We start from the raw sequence: 25599 nt of genomic DNA, 5'->3' as shown, positions 1-25599 counted from the left end.
TCTCAACTGATCAGTGGGTCTGTCCTCGTGCACATGGGACTCTCTTTCACTCACTTTGACTCACACTCTGACTTGTTGACCACACCCGATCAACCTACTAAACCAGACAGTTTACAACATAAAACAAAGTGTCTGATACACTTTTCATTATACCCCAGAGTCTTACACCACGCACGGTCCGTACATCAACAACCACGTGGACAATTTTTTAGCACAAAGCGTCACACACATAGGAAGTTTGATGACTTTCCTACTCTTACACTGCGTAGTACGCACACTCCTTCTACAACTTCGAACCCTCACAAACCTCACAATTCACCTGCGATCGGCATAAGCCATGCAAGCGCAAACTGCCTCATTCACACTGTCACTAGAACGCCGAGAACATCCTCAAACAACCATTAGCAGGATCCAGGATTCTGAGAAGGTCATTTCTGGGCTTAAGGGAACATTTTCTCTCCAATTGTATTATTGAAAAATAAAATCCAAATCTCAATAATAATGACCCTTCACCTCTATTACTATCTCTGTACATGTGTTGGAAAGTGGGTTACTGGCAGCGGTAACTATGAACCTACCACTGGCACTAAGGCCACTAACCAAATACAGGTTCAGTACAGGTCCCAGTAAATTAGCCCCTTGCTCAACCCTTGGTAGCTATAACCGAGCAGGCAGGCCTAACTTAGGAGACAAGAGTGTAAAGCATTCAAAAACACCAATACAGTAAATAAGTGACACACAACACACAATAAAAATCCCACACCAATTTATAAAAATAGGTTATATTTTTATGAGTAAATAGACACCAAAAGGACAAAAATCCAATGTAGGGAACCAGCGATATGAATTTTAAAATAATAAACACTTTCTAGCGCTTAGAAACACAAAGTGCCAACTTTACGAAAATTCTCCAAACTTCAGGAGGTGTTTCCCGAAGTCGTCTTTGCAGGTACAAAAGGTCCAAAACACAAACCCAAGAGTCTGGAATCTCCGGGTGGTCCTTGGAACCAGAGATATGAATTTTTAAAAGAATAAACACTTCCTAGTGCTTAGAAACACAAAGTGCCAATTTTACTAAAAATTCTCCAAACTTCTCCAATCTTCAGGAGGCGTTTCCTGAAGTCCCCCTTGCAGGTACAGAGGGTCCAAAACACAAATCCAAGGGTCCGGAATCTCCTACATGGTCCTTGGAAAGGTGGACCACAATTCCCGCAATGCACCTGGCCAAATCCTTAAAAGTCCACTGGATGCACTCCAGGCTGGGGACTTTTGCTGGGGATGATGCAGGTGAAGCTCTGTTCACCTGTAGCTGCAGGGAGTCCACTCCTGAGTCCTTCGTGAAGCAAGACACTGTCCCCAGGGCTGTAGTACCAGATTGTGCAGCAGTCGCAGTTCACTGCAGGCCAAGGGTGCAGATCCAGATTCCAGCAGGGCAGTCTTTCTTTCTCTTGTAGTTTCAGGCAGCAGATCTCACATATTTATTCCCAGCTCCTGGGCAGCAGGAAGGGGGGCGCCCAACCAATAGAATGCAGCCTGACGCCCAGATGCATGACTACTTCCTGCAAAGTGTGGCATATTCCTGCCCCAGAAAGCACACTTTTTCCAAAATCCATGATGTCTGAAACTAAGAGCTGACTAAACCATCCTCCAGTGTGGCTCATTTCCATAGCTCTCCTCCTTCTAACATCTGCAAATTCCTTCCTTAAGCCTAGTATCTGACTGAGGGGTCCAGAAGGTGGGGGTTAGGTGATCTGGCATTCTCTCCTGTCTTGCTCTCCTTTGAGTTTGTATGTTTTATTACCCCTCCCCCTGCTCATGCATTCCTGTGTAGCCCCTGAGCTGTCCTTCACCAGATATGCTCTCCCCTGGACAGCCACTTAGCACTTAATCAAGCAGCTCTGCTAATCCTGTTAGCACTGACTAATCAGAAGGAACAGTCAGAAGGCTGGATTTTGGCTTACAGAGAGAAAAACCTTATAACTTATTTTCTGTACAAGTTGTGATAAATTCACCAATGTCCAATTGCTGGATTTATCAAAACAAATCTTTTACGTCCTTGAACTACTTTTCTGCGCTTTTCCTTACTATTTTTACCATGAAAATACCATATAGCAATGATAGCTTATGAAGGCAAGTATCTATAGTGGGGGAAAATGAAATGGTCAGTTTTCCCTTACCTGGGCTTATAAAACTTCTTTCATAAGACCCCTGCTTATGGTTACATGACCCCCGCCCCTGGGATACCTAGGGGAGATCCTGGGGGTACCTAATATGTGACAATAAGGTAGATCATCACATTTAAAGTGCCCAAAGCACCAAAGTCGAATTGGGACGCCATTTCCATGTAAATGCAGTCTGCAGAGTCAGGCTGCATTTTAAAATGACAGAAAACCTTCAGCAGTGCCCACATGCAAAGGGCAGCAATTCTGCTGGGTCTCTACTTCCATGCCCTATCATATAGGGGCTTATAGGCAGATTGTACACCCTTGCCCATTATATACTAGGGACTTACAGGGTCTGTCAGGACAATCAAAAGGGTACCCTAATACCTAGTGTACTCTACTACAAGTGTGTGTTTTAACATAGCACTGGCCTGGGTCTGGCTAACAAAGCCCAGGGCACAGTCAGAGTCAGTTATCATCAGCACCAGTCAGCAACAAAAAAATGGAGATGAACAGGACAAAAAGATGACTTTGCAACAACATGTATCATGGGCTCTCAAGGAGACAAACCTTCATCTCTTTTTACCAGCACTGTTAACACTTGTTATCCTGTACCGGACATCTAAAATAATCTCTTCAGGAGACTAACCATTACCTCTGCTACCATCTCTGTTAGCGCGTCTGACCCTAAGAAGTAAACTTAGATGGGGACGAGAATAGGTCGATGAACCTTTTGACTCTTAATTAAGATATTCTTACCATAGCTCCAGTACATGAAAATCAATAGCCAATACACAATATCAATAATAAACAACAATCAATAACAGTCATAATCAATAGAGTCAGTAATTGTCACGCACCATGACCTTTCAGTCATGAATAACCATACCTTTTAGTGAAAGTTAGAATATTTATTTCCCTATATTATCACGTAGATTAATCTCAAAATCAAGTGAAACACATACACCAACAATACAGACTGTCCAAAGTGGCAGAAGAAACGTTATCTAATCAGAGCTTGAACTACGAAACATTCAAAGGTTGTGGTGCAAATTAATAGCAAAATCAACTGCGTCAAAGTGATTACATACATTCAAGAAATCAAGCATTTTTCCCTATTAGCAGATTTTCATTAGTGAGGATCCTTAACTAACATCAGATTAGCATCAGCATGCTGGGCTTCATGCAAAACAATTTAATAACACCAATTTGGAAAAACATATAACTATGGCTCTATCAAAATAGTGCAGTTGGTACTTAAAAGGGAAAGCAAATAGACATAATAATCAACAGTCTAATTCGTAATACCTATCCTCAGTGTGGATCAGCAGTCAGAGTCAGTCCTTGTCCTCAGGACATCAGTCAATCAGCAAGGCATCAGGATTCAGCATCAAAGTTCGGAAAACGCAAAGTCTTTAAGCATTAAAGTTAAGCACGTCTCTTGTCATGACACACAAGAAAATATTGAACTTTCGGCCAGCAAAAAATAGGCAAAGAATCTGTCTTCTCCCAGTGCAGTGTCATTAACTCAAAACCAGTAAAACGATTTCCCAAATCCCTATTGGTCATTTAATCGCATGTTCACACCTTGTCCAATAAAACTAAAACTCCAAATCTATGGATTCTACTATTACTCCGTTCACATGTCGTTGATTGGTTGTCCTGCAATGTCCTCTTCAGCCGACTTGTCAGGTAACAATATTGTTGCAGCTTCTACTCCAGTCAGTGTCTCCATTGTGCTCCTCCTGAGAAAGTCAGTCTCACACACATTACATACAAAATGTTACATTAGCAAGAACCGCATCTTTGTGCAGTTGAGTCTCATGAGAGACTTTCAGTTATAAGCACATTTAAACAATGGAAATGGAAAATCACAGTTCAACTCTCTGCGCGCTGTGTTGCTGGTGGTGCCGCAGGAAGCTGCAATCGGGCAGGAGCCCTTTAAAAACTTCAAAGCGCTCCCGCCTCGCGGGACGCGCTGTGTTGCTGGTGGTGCCGCAGGAAGCTGCAATCGGGCAGGAGCCCTTTAAAAACTTCAAAGCGCTCCCGCTTCGCGGGACGCGCTGTGTTGCTGGTGGTGCCGCAGGAAGGGACGCGCGCGGGCGTGCCCGGGCGAAGCCCGGGCCAAGGGCGGGCCCGTCCGTGCCCGTCTGAGGCCGAAGGAGGCCGGGCTGGGCCACCTCTCTTGGTCCTAAGGCACGGCAATTGTCCCTCCTGCATAGGGAAGTACTCCAACCTCTCCTCTACTTTGTGACATAGTACCATTCGCCAATGGGGAAGCGTAAGGCCAAAGACAGCCCGACTTTAGGCTCTGGCAAATCCAAAATACTTAAAATCAATAAGACCATGTTACCCCACACTAGCCATGTCGCCAAGGAAATAGATGATTTAATAGAAGAGGTAGAACAGATTCTAAACAACAAGGAGAAGCCTAGTCGAAAGGGCTCAAAATCTGGCACGCTTATTCCATTTCTAACATCTAGTTCACATACTGCTGTTAACTCTCATTCTGTCGCCTCATCTCACCAACCACTCCAACAGTTGTTGCCTTGCCAAGACCCTATTGCCCTCCCTACACCCTATTCCGATGTAGATGCTCTTAGAGCTTGCACACCTCACCCTTCAATTTTATGCTCTAATCGTTTTTCTCCGCTGGCATCCATTGACTCGGACAATCAGCAACCAGCCGTCTTAGCTCTGCCATGTATAGCGAGTCCTCCTCTACAAAATGATTTGTTCACATTGGTGTGTAGCCTTAAGACTGAAGTTAGCGAGTTGAGAGCATTATTGCTTGAGACCATCACCCTTCTTAAAAGCAAATATCCTTCCCCCACTAGTGAGCCTAACTCAAACCTTTTGCCTACTAAGCATCCACCTGCAAAAGGCGTTTTTCCAAACGGGCTTCTTCTGCCACTAGCTTGTGCTGCAGGTCCCATAGACGATCAGTGTCCTGCAAAACAGCTCACGTCCTCTTTTGGAAGAACTACCCCGCTCCTTCCTAATGTTCCCTTCAAATGGGATACTACCAAAGCTTTATACCACAATCATAAATTAATTAGCAACAACTACATATACATGTGCAATGTTCCACCTTTGCCCCCAAACGTGAGAGAAGACAAAGCCTCACTAACAAACAAGGTCTTGCACTGGGTGAGACACACCAGGGGTTGTGGCTCAATCATCCATGATGACATTGTTTCTGTCAAGCGATCTAATGGTTCCCCTGGTCTCTCTGGTCCTAGTGACTTTATAACACTTAGTCTTAAAAGCCCACATTTGGCAGTAGGCCTTATGGAAATGGAAGCACGGTCTATACGCAGGAAGTCCTCAGCAATTACTCTTTCAGCTAGCTGTCCTATTGCTAGCTATATGCGTGCGAATCCTTCCACTAGATCAGCCAATTTGGCCCCGAACCATTTTACAACTACTCAAGACATAAGACCAACAGGCCATCAGGTCCAGAGAGATCCACTCCCTGATTTGGCCCCTAAGTTCTGTTTTGGCCCTGCTTCAAGGGCCCAACTAACCCACGATCCTGGGGCTACCTCGGATATTGACTGACTATGTCTCACCAATCTTTGCACAGCCACAGCAGCCATGAACTTTCCATCTAATTCACCCTGCCCAGCCTCTCTTCTTTTATCGGACTCACAACCTGGAAACATTAATAACACCACAAGTTTATTCAAGGCGAATCCCGTTGCCAGTTACGTCCAAGTTGATACTACTACGAACTCAAACATTTCTTGTGTCCAGCACACAGCAAAACTTTTATCCTGGAATGTGGCTGGCATTAACAGCAAACTTGTTGACACTGAGTGGGGAGCACTCGTTGGAAATTTTAACGTCTGCATGTTCCAGGAAACATGGGCAACGCATTGTACATACAAACAAGGGTATAGTTCCTTTTTCAAGCCTGCTAAGCCATCTTTAGCTGGCAGGGCGGCAGGGGGTTTAATCACATGGGTAAAATCTATAGAGGGGAGTGGTACAAAGGAGATATATGTGGATTCTCATGATATTTTGGCCGTTGCTATCTACCCAGCCTCAGGCACTCCTGTCCTTTGTCTAAATATTTATAGCAGACCGGGACCCTCAAATCACCGATCTCCCATTGTCGAGCTACTGAATATCTTAATCCCAGACCTTCGCCTCAAATATCATATCATAATAGCTGGTGACTTTAACGTTCTACTTGAACTTAATGCAGATCACATAGAGGTCATGCAGTCTGAAGATAGTGTATGGAATATCCCTCCTCCTGTGACTTTTCATTCTACCCAGCAAAATTCATATAAACCAAGCGCTAGGGCCTCACAGATAGTGGACCTCATGATATCCCATGGCCTTCGTTTGGGTAATGGCCGCTTTCCAGCGGACACTCCGGCCAGACCAACCTTCTTCAGGGGCTCATATAGCAACAAATTGGATTATATCCTTTTTGATTTAAGACTATGGCACCATATTCTAGACTTAGAGGTGGGTCTTCCCCATACTAGTGATCATGCTCCCCTCCAGATCACATACAAGAGTTCTCTCCTAGTAGGGGTCGCACTTCCCCCTGTCTCCTCTACTGCTATGGAGCTGTCCAGTAATAAGCGTACAGTAAGGTGGGACTCCTTTGTGCAATCAAATAAGCTTCAAGGAAAATTGCGTGCCCTAACCTCTTCTCACCAGTTATTTGATACCAACCTTATTCTGGCTCCATTAGAAATATTGCCTCTTCATTTGGACCTTTTTTCTACTCTGAAAGAGCTGTTTACTAAACGTCCAAGGCCACTGACTATTTCCTGTATTCGACCACATACTAAATGGTTCAACAAGAGGTGTAGGGAGGCCAAAAATACTTTGGCCATCGCGCTAAAGACCAAAGACAGATCAGGCATCATCACTGCTAGACGTCATTATGCTTCCATTTGCAACAAAAGTAAATTCGAGTACGAAGAGGGGCTATGGAGCAATTTACTCGAGGCAGCTACCGTCCATGATTCAAAACGGTTCTGGCTCCTAGGTTCTTGTGGTGATCAGAACCGCGCATCTCACCTGGAGTCTTATATTTCTCCTGACATCTGGCTCTCCTACTTTAAGGAATTGTATGGACCATTGTCGGCAAGTCATACTTCTGACATAATTTCGGAGGAGCCAACAACTTTTGACGAGCCTTTGGCTTTCTTGCCCCCTTTTACACTGAACGAAACTGTGTCGGCCATTGCAGCCCAGAAAGCAGCAAAAGCCCCTGGGATGGACGGGATCCCCTCTGATATGTTTAAAGTGGACCAGAACACCTGGGGCCCATATATTAACAGACTTTCTAATGCCATCTTGACTAGCAGAATTTATCCTGACTCATGGAAAGAGGCGATTATAGTGCCCATCCATAAGAAAGGAGAGAGGAACAACCCGGGTAATTATAGACCCATCAGCCTCCTCGACAACCTTCAAAAAATTTTCTGTTATCAGTTGTTGAGCAGGCTGAACAAGTGGCTAGTTGAAAATCAAATCTTAAATCATCTACAAGCGGGCTTCAGAGAAAAAACTAGCACATTAGATCAGATATTTCGTTTTACTTCTATTAAATGGAAAGTTGTCGATGTTGACTTAGGCCATCTATATGTAGCATTTGTAGATCTAAAATCGGCCTTTGATCTAGTACCCCGCCACAAACTGTGGGAAGTTCTGTCTAAAATAGGAGTCCCGTGTTCTATTTTAAATATTATCAGGGATCTTTACACTGGCAACTATGGCAGAATTAGATGGGGCCCACAAGGTGAATTAACAGAAAAATTCCTTACTGCCCGAGGTGTAAGACAAGGTTGTGTTCTTGCCCCTACCTTATTCCTTCTCTTCATAAACGCATGCATCCCTTATCTTATGGAGTGCTCTAACGACTCGCCTAAAATAGGAGGGCAGAAGATCCCCTGCCTTCTTTTTGCCGATGACACCCTGCTGGTTTCTCAAACAGCCACAGGCCTATCAACCCTGCTTTCAAGATTCATTGACTATTGCAATGATTATGGGCTCGAAATCAACCGATTAAAAACCAAGTGCATGGTGTTTGGCGATAGGAAAGGCAGAATGAGACGACCTATCTATTTAGAGGGTGCCGCGCTGGAAAGAGTCAGCGATTTTGATTATTTAGGCCTGAAACTAGAAGACTCGCACAAGTGGCAGCGCCACATCCAGAAGGCAACTTTACGATTGCAACAGCGAGCGAGTGGCATTGCAAGATTTGCAGCTAGATCTCCTAGCTTTGCCATGACGCCCGCAGTAGAAATTTACAAACTACAAGCAAGAGGGGGAGCAATCTATGGAGCTGAACTGTGGGGCCACTGTTGCCTGGATGATTTGATAAAAGTGGAGAACTCTTTTTTAAGGTCATTGCTAAGAGTTCCTTCCAGTACCCCAATGCTCCCAATACGCATGGACCTAAATCTCCCTTCTATCAGCCAGATTGTTGCACTCAAGCCCCTGTTGTACTGGATTCGCCTATGGTCATCAGATTCTCTTGTCCATTATAGATGTGCGCTAGCTAACTTGATGGCCAACAACACTAGCTCCAAAATCAAGTGGTGTGCATATGTAGAAAGGACCCTCTCGCTTCTTGGTTTGGGGTCCTATTGGAAGGAACCATTATCTATCCCTAAGAACGCAACCCAGACTCTAAAGGATGCTTTCTGGCTCCATGTTCAACTTTCCCAACTGTCCGCTGTCTCGTCATCATCCATGACGGGAAACTTTTTATATTTTAAATGTCATTATGAATTTGCACAATATATGGATATAGTATCTTCCCCGTTTGCTCGTTCATTATACATTAGATTCAGGGTGGGCTCTCTTCCTTTGCGTTCCCTCACTTATAAATGGCCTAATTTTAGTTGTTCTTCTAAGATGTGTCCGATGGGCTGTGCTAGAGAAGAATCAGTAACTCATATTCTCTTCCAATGCCCCGCATACTCCAAACAAAGAGCCCGTTGGATCATTCCTCTGTGCAGAAGTAAGGGTTTTAAAAACTGCTTGCTAGCTTTGAGAATTTTTAAATCTGATTCATCGGTTTTAGTGGTTTGTTGTTTGTCAAAATATTTAGACTCAATCTGGCGTATCAGATTGAACACGCTTAAAAAAGCAGAGGGAAATTTAACAATGAATGTGGTAAACAACAATTGATGGATTTATCATTGCATGCACATATCACTTTTATTGCTTCAGATGCATCCCCTACCTGCTGTTTTTATTTTTCTTAGATATTTTTTAAATCGAAATGTCCCTTTTATCTGATATGGTTTGCCAGGCTTGTATTTTATTCTTTTACCTATAATGCGTTTTTACATAACTATAAGGTGCGATTTTCCATGAGGGAACTGCTTATGTGTAAATATTTCTCTTTTCTTTTTTTTCTCCTTTTCAATCTTTTATGACTTAAATTGTTTATCATGTAGCTTGCCGTTCCTTTTTTGTGTGATGCGCTTTTATGGTATTTATATTTACCGAAATAAAGCTAATGAATGAATGAACTCTCTAGGACAGCATTTATTAAACGTTAAGTGATACAGCTTTGGCATGAGGCCTGGCAAGTAGGCCAAGACCTTCGCTAAATTAAGGCCTACAATTAATAAGACATAATGCATAACCTTTAATATGACATATTACTACATTAGTCAAACATATATTCAACATTTCACGGTATTAGAATATTAAAAAATACACTTTGTGAACATTGGTGGCCACTCATCGTAATGACATTTTCAAATGAGTGCATTATTTTTCTACGTTATTATTTTGTACACAAACCCTTTATTCAGAATACATGAACACTCACTAATATTTTTTATTAGAACACCTGCACTAGCAAACCTGTGGGAAACCTCTTTAGACAAAGAGGTCCTGAATAGGGGTTACAAATATTGGTACTTAGAGGTCATCTCGGTATACGCTGATGATACACTTGTTTACTTCTGGACAGGTGATGGAGACACTGAATGTGTTTGCCACCATCTCTGGGCTGAAACTAAACTGGGTGAAATTATGCCTGTTGCTATGGGAGTCTGCATGAGAGGTACTGCTAGACATACGACCAGAGTGGAGGAACAATACCTTCAAATATTTGTGAGTCAATGAATATTACACTTATAGGACCAGAGTGGAGGAATGATACCTTCAAATATTTGGGAGTCAATGGGTATTACACTTATGATGACCCACAGGTGAACCTGGGGTTGGTGATGAGGAAAATGTGATATTCCCTGTTGTTCTAGAGGACCCTTCCTCTCTCCCTCTGTTGAGCAGAGTGGCTATAGCAAAAGAGTCTTCTAAAAAGGTGACAAAGTGCCATTCTGTGTTGGAATTTAGAAGAAATGTCAACTTTTTTTCTACAAGAACATGACAACGTCCCTTTCTGAAGTGGGACTTAGAAAGTTTTTCAAGCTTTTGACTTCTAGGCTTTCAGTGGGACCAATCCACTACAGCTTCTTTGCAGTCACCTAAAATTGCACATTGGTCCAGTCTACCACAAACATTGACTTACATTTGGCATTTTATTTTTCTTGGTGTTTATTTGCTTTCAACATTTATATCCCTGATTTCTCTTAGTAACTTTAAGTTGTTTTTTATACCCATAAACACGTTTCTTGTTATCTTATAATTGGTTGTGGAGTTTTATCATCTTTCTTGACTTTTTCTACTGTTTATGTGTTGCTTAATTACTTTACACATGCCTTCATTTCTGCCTGACTACTTTTTGTCATATTCTCAGGATTTGAGCACAGGTAATTTTATTTGGTTTCTGTGACTTCTAGCAGATGGTGTCCTTATCCTTTAAGGTGGTCCACTCCAAATAATACTCTACTTTCCTACAGTGTTACATTTTGGGAAGTTCAGTTTTTCTATTCTAGCACCAAACTGAGTCTCACTGGATAGAGTGAATAATTTTGGGGGAGGTTTATAGTTACTATGTTAACTCAAACCCTACACCCAATTGAGAAAGAATTTAGGGCCATATGTACGAAAGCTTTTTCCCATAGACACAGAATGGGTAAAATCCTTTCGTACATCTGGCCCTTAATGTTTGCGGGGGAGGGGTTGGATTTACTATTCTAACTCAAAAAACACACTCATCAGCAAAGTGTTTAAATCTGGGGAACTCAAATTCAGTATTTTAACTCCAAACCAACCTCACTGGGGAAAATATTTTCTGGTTTTGCAAATATTTTTTATTACACTATACCTTAGTCCACAGAGTGTTTCTCTATTCATATCAAGGAGCATGTGCCAAAGTCAAATACCACATGGGAAGGCGATGGGTTTGGTTGAGAGAGAGAGAGAGAGTAAACTGAAAATGTGGCTCTTAACATAGGACCTAGGCCTGGGGCCATGCCCTCATCTCACCAGCACCAGAACCCAGAACCCATCCTGGGTAAGATGCACACTTTAAAAGTAATAGAACATTACACAAACAGCATGTCTGGGTCTTCTTCAGCGTAGCCTTCCCTAGTGTTTCATCTATGGTTGCAGCACGGATGTGCACAGAGACTCTCTGGTGATAGAAGGACTCACTAATCAGAGATGATACATTCAGTGTGTTTGTATTAAGAAAATCGCTTAGTATTCAGGCTAAGTATTTAACAAGCATATATATTCACTGTCTTTAGATAGGCGGGCCATAGAGAACCTGTACTAAATGGGAGTGAAGCCAGCAAGTCCCAAACTCAGGAAACAGATCAGGGCTCATGTTAGCAGGGAAAGAGAAGCGAAAACATAGCAAAACCACAAACTTAAAACATGGTCTGGAAAGCAAGGTCAGCAAGACAGTCAAAGAGTTGAAGAGCTGTTAGGGAAAACACAGTAATAGTCCAAAGAGAAAAACAATTCAGAGAGTGAGGTCAGAGTAACAGGCTAAGGGAGCAGAATACCAAGGAACCCATAAGTGGGGGGGGACAAAGATGAGGAACGGAAAACTGTAAACCACCTAGCGACAAACAAATAGCTAATACAACATGATAGTTACCAAGCAACTTCCTGAAATCATTGTGGGGCTTAAATACTATCGCTGCCTGTTGTAATCCAGAAGTCTGGCTCTTGGCCTAGGCTGGCTTGCTACTAACACATACCAGCTACCATATGCTGGTTTGCCACAGACTTAAAAGGATACGGCTTATAGGTGTTCTCGTAGGCACCCTCAAATCATTGACACCAAGTATTTAATCTTGTGGTGTTCAAATTTACCATTCTAACTTTAAGCCCCCCATTTTTGGCAAATGTTTTAATTTGGGGGGGTTCATATTCACTATTCTTACTTCAACTCTGCATCCATTGGTGAAAGTGTTTAGTTTGAGGAGGGTGAGATTTAATATTGTATCTCAAAATCCAGTATCACTGGGGACAGTGGTTAGGTTTTAGGTCTTCGGATTCACTATACTAACTCCAACTTCACATTAACAACTTAAACATACTTTTTTATTTTCAATTTAAAAACTTTTTAATTTAAATCATGTATACCTTTAAAAAAAGATCTACATCCCTGTGTAATCATGTTTGTTCTATTTTTGTGTGTAATTTACTCATTTTTTACAATAATAAAAACTAGCAATTTTATTAAAATTGCTAACTATGTAGAAAACAAAAAATAATTATATTTTCGAATAATATATGAATAATTAAAATTTTATTTGTAGTTCACTATTTCAGTTCATGACATTTATTCCTATTTGTGTAAAGTTTACACCGTATTTCCATAAAAATCCACCAAAACCTTTTAAAAATATTTATTTGACATAATTAATTAATAAATATAATAAATTATAATATTAGTAAAAGTCTAATTGAAAACATATAGGGCCTCATTACAACTTTGGAGGAGGGTGTTAATTTGTCTCAAATGTGACAGATATCCTGCCCACCGTATTACAATTTCCATAGGATATAATGGACTCGTAATACGGCGGGTGGTATATCCGTCACATTTGGGACGGATTAACACCCTCCTCCAAAGTTGTAATCAGGACCATAATATTTAATTTTGATAATTAACTTCCAAACATTAACTAATATTAATTAAATTAAGAGAACTATTACGTTTTGTTATTAACATAAAAACTCCTATCCTACACCCCTTTAAAGAGCAAACAAGCAATTTAGCTATATTTTAAAATAACACATAATTATTTTATTTAGTGTAATACTTAAGTTATAAAAAAATATTAAAATATGTTAACATAATTCATTTTTTTTAAAAGTACCACCTTTTTCTCTCACAAAGTTAACAACCCATTACAAACACTATCATATCAATGAATAAAATAAAACAAAATATGTCAGTTAAATGCATTGCTCTTATCACTGAAAATATTTTAACACTAAATTAAAAACTTAACAGAATTAATACTCACAAATTGTAATGCATTACAATATTGTTTAAAAATAGGTTTCAAAATAAATTATTTTCATACAGTACTAAAAATGTAGAAGCATTCAACATGAAGATAAAACATAGCAACAGTTAACTAAAAAACAATTTAATATACAAAGGTATTTATGTAAATGATATTCTAAACATTAGTATTTTTCACAAAGCATAAAAACAATATTCTTACATTTGATTCTATATTCCATAATGTTCTGAACAGCACAATATTTTGGAAACAATATTGTAGCCCTATGATATTCTTGACTCATTATCAAGGTGAAACACTAATAAAGTGACTTATAGAGGGAGACATTGTCTCCTTTATGATTGATGCTAAAACAGGATATCTATCTAAAACAAACCTATGGAAAATAGAGGGTGCATGACAATGATTCATACGTTAGTACTGAATCTGCCACTGTGAGCCGAGAAGAGGAGTTATTGTCAGCCCTATCTGCAAGAACAGGACTCAGCCTTAGCCAGTGAAGGGCTCTTTATCCAGGCAGACTTTGCATCATGCAGCAGAATGTGTTTCCTTAGCTTAATTGTATCACATTGGTTGTGTGTTTTTGTTCTTTCAGGTGTCATCAAAAGTTATAATTTAATGAGCTAAGTTTCACCTGGGGCACCTATCAAAATATGTGCTTAGCTTACATTCACATAACCCAAGAAGGAACTTATCCTAAAATTTCACAGTATCAGTGTTGACTTGCAGTGAGAGCTAGTACTCTGGAATCTGGCCTGGGTGGTCCCGTTCTCCCCTCACTACTCGCCACAGATGATAGCACTATAACTGTAGGTATTCAAGGGGTGATTTAGGCTTGCTATCTGCACAAGGGAATTAACTGGTATTAGATAGTAATCATTCCTTCAACTAGAAGACACTTTCAGTAGTGCTCTCAGAATACAGTTAAAGTTGTCTGAATAGATAATATGGTCAGCAAGTCTTACCTTAAAAATGTGAGATCTGTTACAGAGCTCTGACTGCTATGCCATTTCGGACTGGCTGCAATTGAGAGTCTCACATACTGTTGTTACTGGTCATCCCTGTCAGTGGGGTAGAGACTACTGTAGTCCACCATCTGAGCGGACTCTACTTTTTCATTCAGTGTCATTTTCCCTCATTGTTGACATTTACAAGACTGGTTTTAGCCATTCAAGTGCCCCATTGCCCCTTTACTTTGAGGTCATTTGACCTTGATTGGGCTACATTCAGAGGTAGGGCTTTTCCATTGAGATTCACGTCATGGAGTGTCAGCCTGCTCAGGTTTTATTTGTACTTCTTGAGCAATTCACTTGTGATTTGGCCATGTCCACTCTCTTCATTCAGTGTGCCTCTTATGGCCTTTTGATGGGTTTGAAGGATTACCCTGCCAACTACATTAGAGCTTCACTCTGGCCTGCAAAATTGCTAAAATTAGATTGGAATTTTGCATTGAATGTACAAAGGACGCAAGGGGAACCTGTTTCTGAAGCCTCCATTCCTCACATTTGTTTAAAGCTTTTTTCATAATCACTGTGGCCTCTGCTTAATGCTTAGACAAATTAAGCTTCTTGTTGACAAAGTTTCATAAAGTCTTGATTTCTCCTGCTAGGCTTGTGCTCAAGAACTTGTCAGAGGTTATCTTTAATTATCCTTTTGAACATTATGGCCCTCATTACGACAAGATCGGACCGCCGGGCGGCCGTACTCCCGCCGCAGCCATTTGTAGATCCCTGCTGGGCCGGCGGGCGTAAACTTGGTTTCCCCCCGCCGGCCCAGCGGGGATCTCAGCCGCAACACAGGAGCCTGCTCCAAATGGAGCCGGCGGTGTTGTGGCTGTGCGACGGGTGCAGTTGCACCTGTTGCGCTTTTCACTGTCTGCTATGCAGACAGTGAAATGCTCCATGGGGCCTTGTCAGGGGGCCCCTGCACTGCCCATGCCGTTGGCATGGGCAGTGCAGGGGCCACCAGGGGCCCCGCGACTCCCCTTTCCGCCAGCCTTTTCCTGGTGGTTCAAACCGCCAGGAAAAGGCTGGCGGGAGGGGGACTCGTAATCCCCTGGGCAGCGCTGCAACGTTGTTATGTGATCAAGGCTACGGCTGAAACGCGTTGTTCTGGGAGGAAGCATTGGTGAATAAAAGTTTTTTGGACCTCCATTTGGTGTCCGGGAACTTTCTGCATGTAACAGGAGGATTGTTGGCAATGTATATATATATATATATACACTTTTCATTGAAATTCTCGTGTAGGTTAGCCTCCAGCGCGGCAAGCTGCGACAGGGTCACAACCCCTATAAATCATCCAAAACACTTCTTAAAAAAGAAGGCAATGTCGCAGCCACTTACTTGCTTCAGTCCTAGTATTCTTTATTCAGGCAGAATAGACACCATGAGACACAGAGCTAAACAAAATTACTCCAACGCGTTTTGGGAGACTCTGCTCCCTTGATCACAGTGATATTTTGAAACCTTTTTCTCTTTCCATTATATCTAATCCAATAGACATAGAAAATAATAGACTACATTTACCATCTAAAACCACTGGCAGCCATCTTGGCACTTCGTCTTTCAAAAGTCAGTATTCTAAAATGAACTTACAAACAAAATTAAATTAAATTAAATTAAACTTAATAATCGTGGACCTTGCTAGCGGTTACTGCATATTGCTCATTTTTCTAATGCTCAGTTACTAAAGTCAACCTAAATATGAATATAAACACATATTACATTACATCTTGGTCATTTCACAGTGTTATAAATCAATTATTACTTCTTCAAAATACAAACACTCATCTTATCTTTAGTCATATATTCGTGGGTAATACAATAGTACCCTGAAGATATAATAGCTCTTTTGCTTTTGATAAATTTACATCATCTGGAAAGAAAAAAGGGAAAAAATAAAAATAAAAATTAACATTAGTGCTTGATAAATTATTACAATTTAAAAACACTAATTTGGTCAATGTAAGTGTACTGATAATTCTTCATCCTTATTCAAACCAATGGGTTCCTTTGTGTTACAACTTATGATCATCCTAGATTCTAATTTTCTCAAGTCCAGCGTTCTATTACCACCTCTTATTTTTAATGCGACCCTGTCAAGAACAACAAATTGTAACAACTTTTCATTTTTGTTATGAAATTCTTTAAAATGTCTCGCCACCGGGTAAGATTTATCCTCATTTTTAATTGCTCTTAGATGTTCCAAAATACGCTTTTTAGCTATATGTATGGTACTCCCAATATAAAATTTATTGCATGGACATTTAAGAGCATAAACACTATAATCTGATGTGCACGAAACATGCTTTCTTATTTTGAACACTTTGTTGGTCCCTGGAAATAATACCTCCTTACAGTTAGTGCTAAATTTGCATGCTTTACACTTACCACACGTATAGAAACCCTGAATGGATTGTGTTACCTCATTTTTGAATGTGGTACTGTGGCAAGTAAGTATATCTTTCAGAGATCTACTTCTTCTGAAAGTGAACGCCGGATACTCATCCAGTAATTCCCCTATGTGTTCGTCTGTCTTTAGGGCTGGCCAAAATTTAACAAAAGCTTTCCTTTTCCTTTCATTTACTTTATCATGATATGTGGTTATGAATCTAATTTTAATGTTTTCTTTCTCGATGTTTTCTACATTCTCAACCAATAACTCCTCCCTTTTGGTCTGTTTGACCCTCTTAACAGCTTCATTTATTACAGTTTGTGAGTAGCCTCTTTCAATGAATCTTCTAGTCATCACTTTAATCTAATTTTCAAATGCAGTGTCCAGACTGCAATTTCTTCTGGCCCTTAATAGTTCCCCATAGGGGATACTATGAATCAGGTTCTTTGGATGACTACTCATAGCATGGAATAAGCTATTACCTGCCGTGTTTTTCCTGTATAATTCACATTCTAATTTGTCCTTGACAACCATGATTCTTACATCTAAAAATTCCAATTCATCTGGATCCATTGTACAACTGAACCTAAGGTTCAGATTATTCCTATTCAATTCCTCCACAAAGCTCAAATCTGACTCTTTACTGCCTTTCCAAATACAGAAAATGTCGTCAATGTACTTCACCCACAGGACTGCTTGGTTTTCAAAACCAGAGATGTTCCAGACAACCTGCTCTTCCCACCAGCCAAGGTATAGACCCGCATAGCTGGGGTCGAAGCAAGTTCCCATTGCAGTCCCCTGGACCTGACAGTATAAAATATTGTTGAAAGTGAAAAAGTTGTAAGTCAAGCATAACTGCACCATATCTAGTAACATTTCTGTATGCAAAAGGTAAGACAATGACCTCGCCCTTAAAAAGAATCTAACTGCCTCTATACCCTTTTCGTGCGGGATACACGTGTATAAACTAGTCACATCTAAACTTAGTAAAAGATCATCTATTTCCCATCCAATTCCATTGATTATACGTAGAAAATCTCTCGTACCCTTTACATAGGAGGGTAAAGCCTCCACAAAGGGACGCAAAAAGTAATCTACATATTTGGAAACATTTTCCAATAAACTTCCCATAGATGATACAATAGGTCTTCCAGGGGGATTTGTTGCGTTTTTGTGTAATTTAGGTAAGAAGTAAATAGCAGCTGTTAAAGGAAATTCGACCTTTAGGAGTTGATATTCTTCCCACTCAATCAGTCCTGCTTCCTTCCATTCATCTAGTTTCTCAAAAACATTTCTCTTCGCCATTAGCATGTCATTTCTATCTACCACAGAATAGTTTTCTTTGTCTTGCAGTTGTCTTAAACCTTCCTTAATGTAGTCATCCCTAGATAAAATCACAATATTACCACCCTTATCAGATTTTTTAATTACAATACTGTCATCTTTTCGTAAGGATTCTATTGCTTCTCGTTGTTTTCCTGATAAATTATCATACCTAGCTCTCCTTGAGTATCTTAAAGATTTTAAGCATCCAATTACTCCCTTCTCAAAAACATTAATTGCATCACAGTTGACTTGTGGTGAAAAAGTTGATTTGGGTTTGAAATTACTAGGGCATCTCCTATCAACTACAATGCCCATTTGTGATAGATTCAAAATCGGATCCTGTTCAGCCACAGTATTCTCATCTAATTCACATAGAGTATGTAATAGTCCAATGTCACTAATTGTCAAGTTTGATACCTTGTTGGTACTACTTACATCTTGGTCTTTAATTTTTGTTTCAAACCATTTCTTCAGTTTAAGTTTTCTCACAAAATGAAAAAGGTCAATCCGACTTTGTGTATAATTGAAGGGCATAACTGGACAAAATGGTAGTCCTAATGACAGTACTTCACGTTCCATTTCCGAAATGTTTCTATTAGAAAGGTTGACAACTGTCATTTTTTGTGTTACTTCATTAGTGATTGACCTCTTGTCTGTACTCCTTGTGAGCCATCCCTTGGTTCTCTGGAGCCTCTTCTTAATCTTCCTCCTCTTCCTCGACCTTGTTGAGCTCCTCTTCCTCGTACTACTTGGCCCATTGATCTGCCTTGGGCAATCAGGTCGAACTCCTTTAAAACACCGTCTTTTACTCCACCACTATCCGATTGGGAGGAAATGTCACTTTCACTTTCCTCACTATCACATACTACTTGGGTCCCATTTGACTGTTCTTTTTCGCTTATTCCTCCAGACATTATGTTTGTGTCCTTTCCAATTTTGATCTTAAACAAGTCCTCTTTAGACCTATTCCTAATGGCTTCATATTTTCTACCAAAAGTTAGGATCTGTCCTCTTTCATAATCTTTCAAATCTCGTACAAACTTCTGTTGTTTTTTTGCCTTTAGTGAGTCCTCAATTTTACATAATTTTTCATTGCATTTTTTCATCTCTTTTTCAAAGACATCTGCAGTGCATAGTTCTTTCAAATCTTTAGTTATAGTTGTGATTTGATCATTCAGTCTTAATTGGTCCTTCCATGCATATTTGACTAATATTTTTAGCATGTTCATGCTACACTGGTGGTTATTTTCCATCCATTCCACCACCATTTCTGGATCAGGATTTTCATGAGTTGGTACTATGAAAATCCTTAAACCTCTAGGGATTCTTCCACAATCTATATATATATATATACACATATACATATAGCAAGATCACTTTTGACAATGCTGCAATTGGCCCGCCCCCAGGGAAACCACAAGTACATATAAAAGTGATCTATATACATATACATAAGGATATATATATATATAGAGAGATAGATAGATAGATAGATAGATAGATAGATAGATAGATAGATAGATAGATATTAATATCAAAGATATTCACCGCACTCCAGGAGGTTTACATAAATCCTGCTTTATTCAATATTACAGCAACCACTGACGCATTTTCAACTCATTACAAGTCTTGCTTACAGTTAGTGAGTCCTTCTACTATTTTCCTCAAAATACACACACACTTACAAAACTACACCACATTGGACAATTCAAACTACACATACCTGACACACATACACACACCACACCCACACACTCAGACCACTATAAAACACATACCCACATTACCCACAACCCTTTCAATGAAAAAAAATTGCCATCAGAGAGAGAGAGAGAGACACAAGCCAGGAGCACCAACTCAATTTGAGCCACAGAACACCATCACCCATACACCATCCACGCACCTCAGAGCACACACCACAACACATCACCTCACACATCACCCCACACATCCTCACACATATCACTCTCACCACATCCATGGCACCCCAAAGACACCCTAGGTTTTCAGAGGAGGAGCTAAGGGTCATGGTAGTGGAAATCATCCCGGTAGTGCCAGAGCTATGGCGGAGAATCGTGGACAGGGTCAACGCCGTGGGACAGCACCCAAGAACAAGGGATGACATCAGGAAAAGGTGGAACAACCTACGGGGGACGGTGCGTTACGTGGTTGCAAGACACCAGGGAGCCGTACAGAGGACTGGCGGTGGACACCCAACTCCTCCCCCACAACTAACAACATGGGAGGAGCAAGTCTTGGCAATAATGCATCCTGAGTGCCTCGCAGGAGTAGCAGGAGGACTGAACTCTGGTAAGTCAAGTCTTTATTACTATATCCCCCACTCTACCTGCATGCCATCACAAACCTACCCCTACCCTCACCCCCATCACTCCACCACCTCACATATACCCCACTATCACAACCCACTCATCCCAAAACCAAGCACTGCATGTAACACCAATCCATGGACCCCCATCACAGACCTGCATGGACAACCATCACCACAGCATGTCCATTAGAGAAAGTTACCTATCCCACAAAATCACCACGCACACAAGGCAAAGCTGACAGGGCAATCCCAACCATACAGGGAAACACACCCATGCACAAGATGGCACACGCAGATACAATAACACTGCATTTTCATCCCCACAGGACCCCTACTCAACGTCACCGGAGAGGAGTTGCCAGCAACATCCAGTCCCCCCACAGAGGAGGCCCATAGTGATGACAGCAGCTCTGCACGCCTGGATCACGATGATCAACCTGGCTCATCAGGGACCTCTGGACAGTGAGTTACCCTGCCACAGTCCCAACCCACCACAGAGCCTCCCCCCTCAGGAAACACTACCACAGCACCCATCCAACAGGCCCATACCACTGTCCCCACGACATGTCAATCAGCAGTGCGTCCACCACTACAGGGACCCCAGGCAACCCCACAAACACAGAACGATCAGGGACCTAGGGTCAGTGGCAGTGGGCACACGGTTCAGGGAACAGAGGCACAGGACAACAGGGAAACTGGGAGGACTGCTGTGCGACAGGGGGAGGACAGGCCCAGGGAACCAACTCTCCAGGAGGCACTCACCAACATCCTAGGAACATACCACCATTTCCAGGAGACCATGGGCCAGATACTGGACAAGTTGCAGGAGACCCAGCAGCTGCAGGAGGGACAGTACCTGGGGATCAGGGAGGACCTAAAAAACATCTACACCATCCTGGTCACCATTGCAGGGGTGCTGGCTGACATGGGCAACACCATGAGGGAGGCAGTGGCACACCAACAGGCCCCTGACACTAGCCACACAGAAGAACAGCCCTCCACCTCTGCCGGCGCTAGTGGACAAGAGGCCCCGCCACAGGAACAACAGGCCACCAGTACCCCACCCCCTGCAGAAGGAAAACCACCCTGCAAATGGTCCCTGCGATCCAGGCAGAAGCCAGAAAACATTGCCAAGACCCTGCCAGGAAATAGGACTCTCATGATTGTCACCCTTCTGTCCCACTCTGTCACCCTGTCCACCTTGAACTGCCATTACTCCTCTTCCTATGCCCTATTGGACAATGCACCTGTGATACCAAGAGACTGGACTCTAACTGGACATTCCTCCACCATCACCCTAGCCCACTGCACATCCCCCTCTACATATGAGCAGTTAAATAAAGACCCTTGGAACAAATACAAATCTGGAGTCTGTCAAATGATTGAAATGTGTATTAGTACAACATTCTGAAAACATTGCAAGTCATATGTACAGTTATATATACATTGGTATGACCTTCGGTGGGCAGCAGTAAACATACCAGGAGCCAGAGTGGGGCGCAGAGATCTGAAAATAGAGATGCCAAAGGGTACAGTAAGTGGTCATAGACATAGGGAAATCAGGCTGCCATCTACAATGTCCAACAGAAAACTGAAATGTAAAGTGAAGTTACAGTGTCTTACCTGTGTGTCACTGGAAGTGGTGCTCTATTATATTACTTCTGTTGCCCACACCTTCTTCCTCTGCCTCCTCTTCCTCACTGTCCACAGGCTCCACCGCTGCTACAAGACCATCTCCAGGCTCATCCTCCTGCAGAAAAGGCACCTGGCGTCTCAAGGCCAGGTTGTGCAACATGCAACATGCAACGATGATCTGGCACACCTTCTTGGTTGAGTAGTACAGGGATCCACCTAGTAGATGGAGGCACCGGAACCTGGCCTTCAGGAGGCCAAAGGTTCTTTTAATTATCCTCCTTGTTCGCCCATGTGTCTCATTGTTATGTTCCTCTGCCCTTGTCATGGCATTCCTCACTGGTATCAGTAGCCATGAGAGGTTGGGGTAACCTGAGTCACCTGCAAATATTGAGGGATACCTGTTAGACACACACTTACCTTTAGGGACAACCCCATACACAGACACCAACTTATACTTGGTGGGGACCTTGAGCTCACCTCTTAGCCACACCGGGTGCTTCTGGAAATGGCCCATCACATATGGGATGCTGCTATTCCTCAAGGTAAATGCATCATGCACAGAGCCAGGATACTTGGCATTCACATGGGAGATGTACTGGTCCGCCAAACACACCATCTGCACATTCATAGAGTGATAGCTTTTTCTATTCCTGAACACTTGTTCATTTCTCTGGAGGGGGACACATGCCACATGTGTACCATCAATGGCACCAATGATGTTGGGGATATGTCCCAGGGCATAAAAGTCAGCTTTCACTGTGGCCGAATCTTCCACCTGAGGGAATACGATGTAGCTGCGCATGTGTTTCAGCAGGGCTGACAACACTCTGGTCAACACGTTGGAGAACATTGGCTGAGACATCCCTGACGCCGTGGCCACTGTTGTTTGGAAGGAACCACTTGCCAGGAAATGGAGCTCTGACAGGACCCGCAATAGAGGGGGGATACCTGTGGGCTGGCAGATAGCTGACATCAGGTCTGGCTCCAATTGGGCACATCATTTTTGGATTGTGGCCCGATCAAGTCTGTATGTTAGTAGAATGTGTCTGTCCTCCATTGTTGCAAGGTCCACCAGGGGTCTGTACACCGGAGGATGTTGCCATCTTATATTCATCCTCAGCGGTTGAAGCCTATGGAGGAAAATGGTGAGCAGAGGGTCATATTCACACATCAATTGAAATAATGTGGCATCTTTTCCTTTACAGAACCTGTATGTGAATCCGAGAGTCAGTTGCTGTGCCAGTGTCTGCTGTGACGCAGTTAGGTGCCATGACCTGTGCCCCCCTGAAATGGCAGCTGCCTGACCTGTGAGGAGGGACAAGTGGAAATGAGGTAATTCCGCTGGCGTTGTGCGACATTGCAGTAGGCGGTTGTTGGAAAATGGGTTATTGGTAGGGCAGGTAGGTACCTACACCTAGCAACAAGCCACTAACCTCCACCTAGGTACAGTTAGGTCTCAGTAAAGTAATCCCAGCTCAACCCTTGGTAGCTTGGCAACGAGCGTCAAGGCTTAACTTAGGAGACAAAGTGTAAAGCATTCAAATATCACAAAACAGTAATCAAATAAAACACAGGAAACAGTTTAAAAATCCAAAACCAATTTATAAAAATAGTTAAAATTTTTATCTTTAAAATGACACAAAAACTATTACAATCGGTTCAGGGGAACCAGAGATATGGATTTTTAAAGAATTATTACTTTTCTAGCGCTTAGAAACAAAAAGCGCCAATCGGGTCATCTGGTTGCACCGGGGCAAAGTCAAAGTTTCAGGCCGACCGCGATGGAGCCCTGCTCGGCTACAGGTCGCGGGAGGCCTCGGTTAAAAAGTTACCTTCTGACTTAGTCTTTATTTTGAAGTTTTTCTTCACCGGGACGAACCACGAAGTCAGGCCGGGTCGCGGTTGAGGCAAGCCGGCTAGAATTTCCGCGGCGGGCCGGTCCCTCTCTGGAGCTTTTTTCCAAAAATTCTCAAATCTTTTCCAAACTTTTGGGGCTTCACCCAGATGTTCTTTTAAGGTTCTTTTGGGGTCCACAGCTCACCCCAAGGGTCCAGAAGTTCTGTGATGGTCCTTGGGGGGTGCGGACTTCAACTCCCAGAATGCACCTGGCGCAAACTCCTTTTTGGCCACTGGACAGTGGTCAGCTGGTCGCTTTCTTCAGGAGTTGGTGCAGGGGACTCTGGTTAGCAATTTTTCACCTGTAGCAAACAGGGAGTCCCTCCTTGAACCAGTTGAAGCCAGGCAAAGTCCTTCTTGTGGTGAAGCCCAAGTGTGCAGTTGGTGCAGTCCTTCTGAGTGCAGGTTCCAGGTGCAGGCCAGGGGTCCAGCAGGGCAGTCCTTCTTCTCCTTAAGTTCTTTCTTCTTGAAATTTGGTGGGGATCTGAGGTGTGGGTGCAGGTCTGCCAGTTTTATCCTTGCTCCTGGGTGAAAAGCAGGGGGGTCCTGGTCCTCCAATCAGGTACAGGGTCGTCCCCCTGTGATGACCACTTCCTGGGAAGTGTGGCAAAAATCCATCCCAAAAGGCAACATTCTCTAAAAATCCAACATGGCTGAATCTGATTTTTGGAGGTTACATCTGGCTGAGCCCACCCACTGGTGTGGCTAAAAATCATAAACACACCCCTCTCCTGCCCTCTCCTAATCTAATCAAGGGGGCACCTAATTGTCTGGGGTTGCAGGATGTGGGGGTGTTGCTGGGTGCTCCAGATGTCCTTCTCTGCCTTTGAAGACCAGTTTGGCAGCCCTCCCCCTTCCTGCCTCACCATCTGCTGAGGGGAGATTCTCTCCCCCAAGCACATTCCTTTGTGTGAAGCCAGGCCACTTCACACCTCATCAAGGCAGCCTGGCAGAAGCTGCTGCAGGCTGGCCAATCAGAGCACAGCAGCAAAAACAATGCAGAGCTGAAATTGGCAACTTTTTAGGTAAAGTCTAAACTTTTTACCTGAACAAGTTATATTAAATCCAACAACTGGAAGTTGTGGGATTTATTACAACAATTAATTTGATACCAAATTCTTGGTATGTAACATTTAAGGAGACTTTAAAATTTAAAATAAAGTCTGCCCATTCTAGCCTATGAAGGCCATTTACTTCAATGAGGGAAAAACGAATGTGGCTGTTTTTACCTCACCAGGGCTTATAAATCTATTTTTATAAAGTCCCTGCTTATAGTTACATGGCACCCAGCCCTAGGGGAACATAGGGCACACCTTAGGGGTGACTTATATGTAAAAATAAGGTAGTTTAAGACTTTGGAAGTACCTTTAATTCCAAAGTCGAATTTGCATATAACTTTAATTTAAAAGTAGCCAGCAAGGCAGGCTTGCTTTTAAAATGACACTGGGAACCTCAGCAGTGCACCTAGGTGTGC

The sequence above is a fragment of the Pleurodeles waltl genome, chromosome 2_1 (assembly GCF_031143425.1).
Source record: "Pleurodeles waltl isolate 20211129_DDA chromosome 2_1, aPleWal1.hap1.20221129, whole genome shotgun sequence".
NCBI lineage: Eukaryota > Metazoa > Chordata > Amphibia > Caudata > Salamandridae > Pleurodeles > Pleurodeles waltl.
This window is presented reverse-complemented; position numbering follows the sequence as displayed.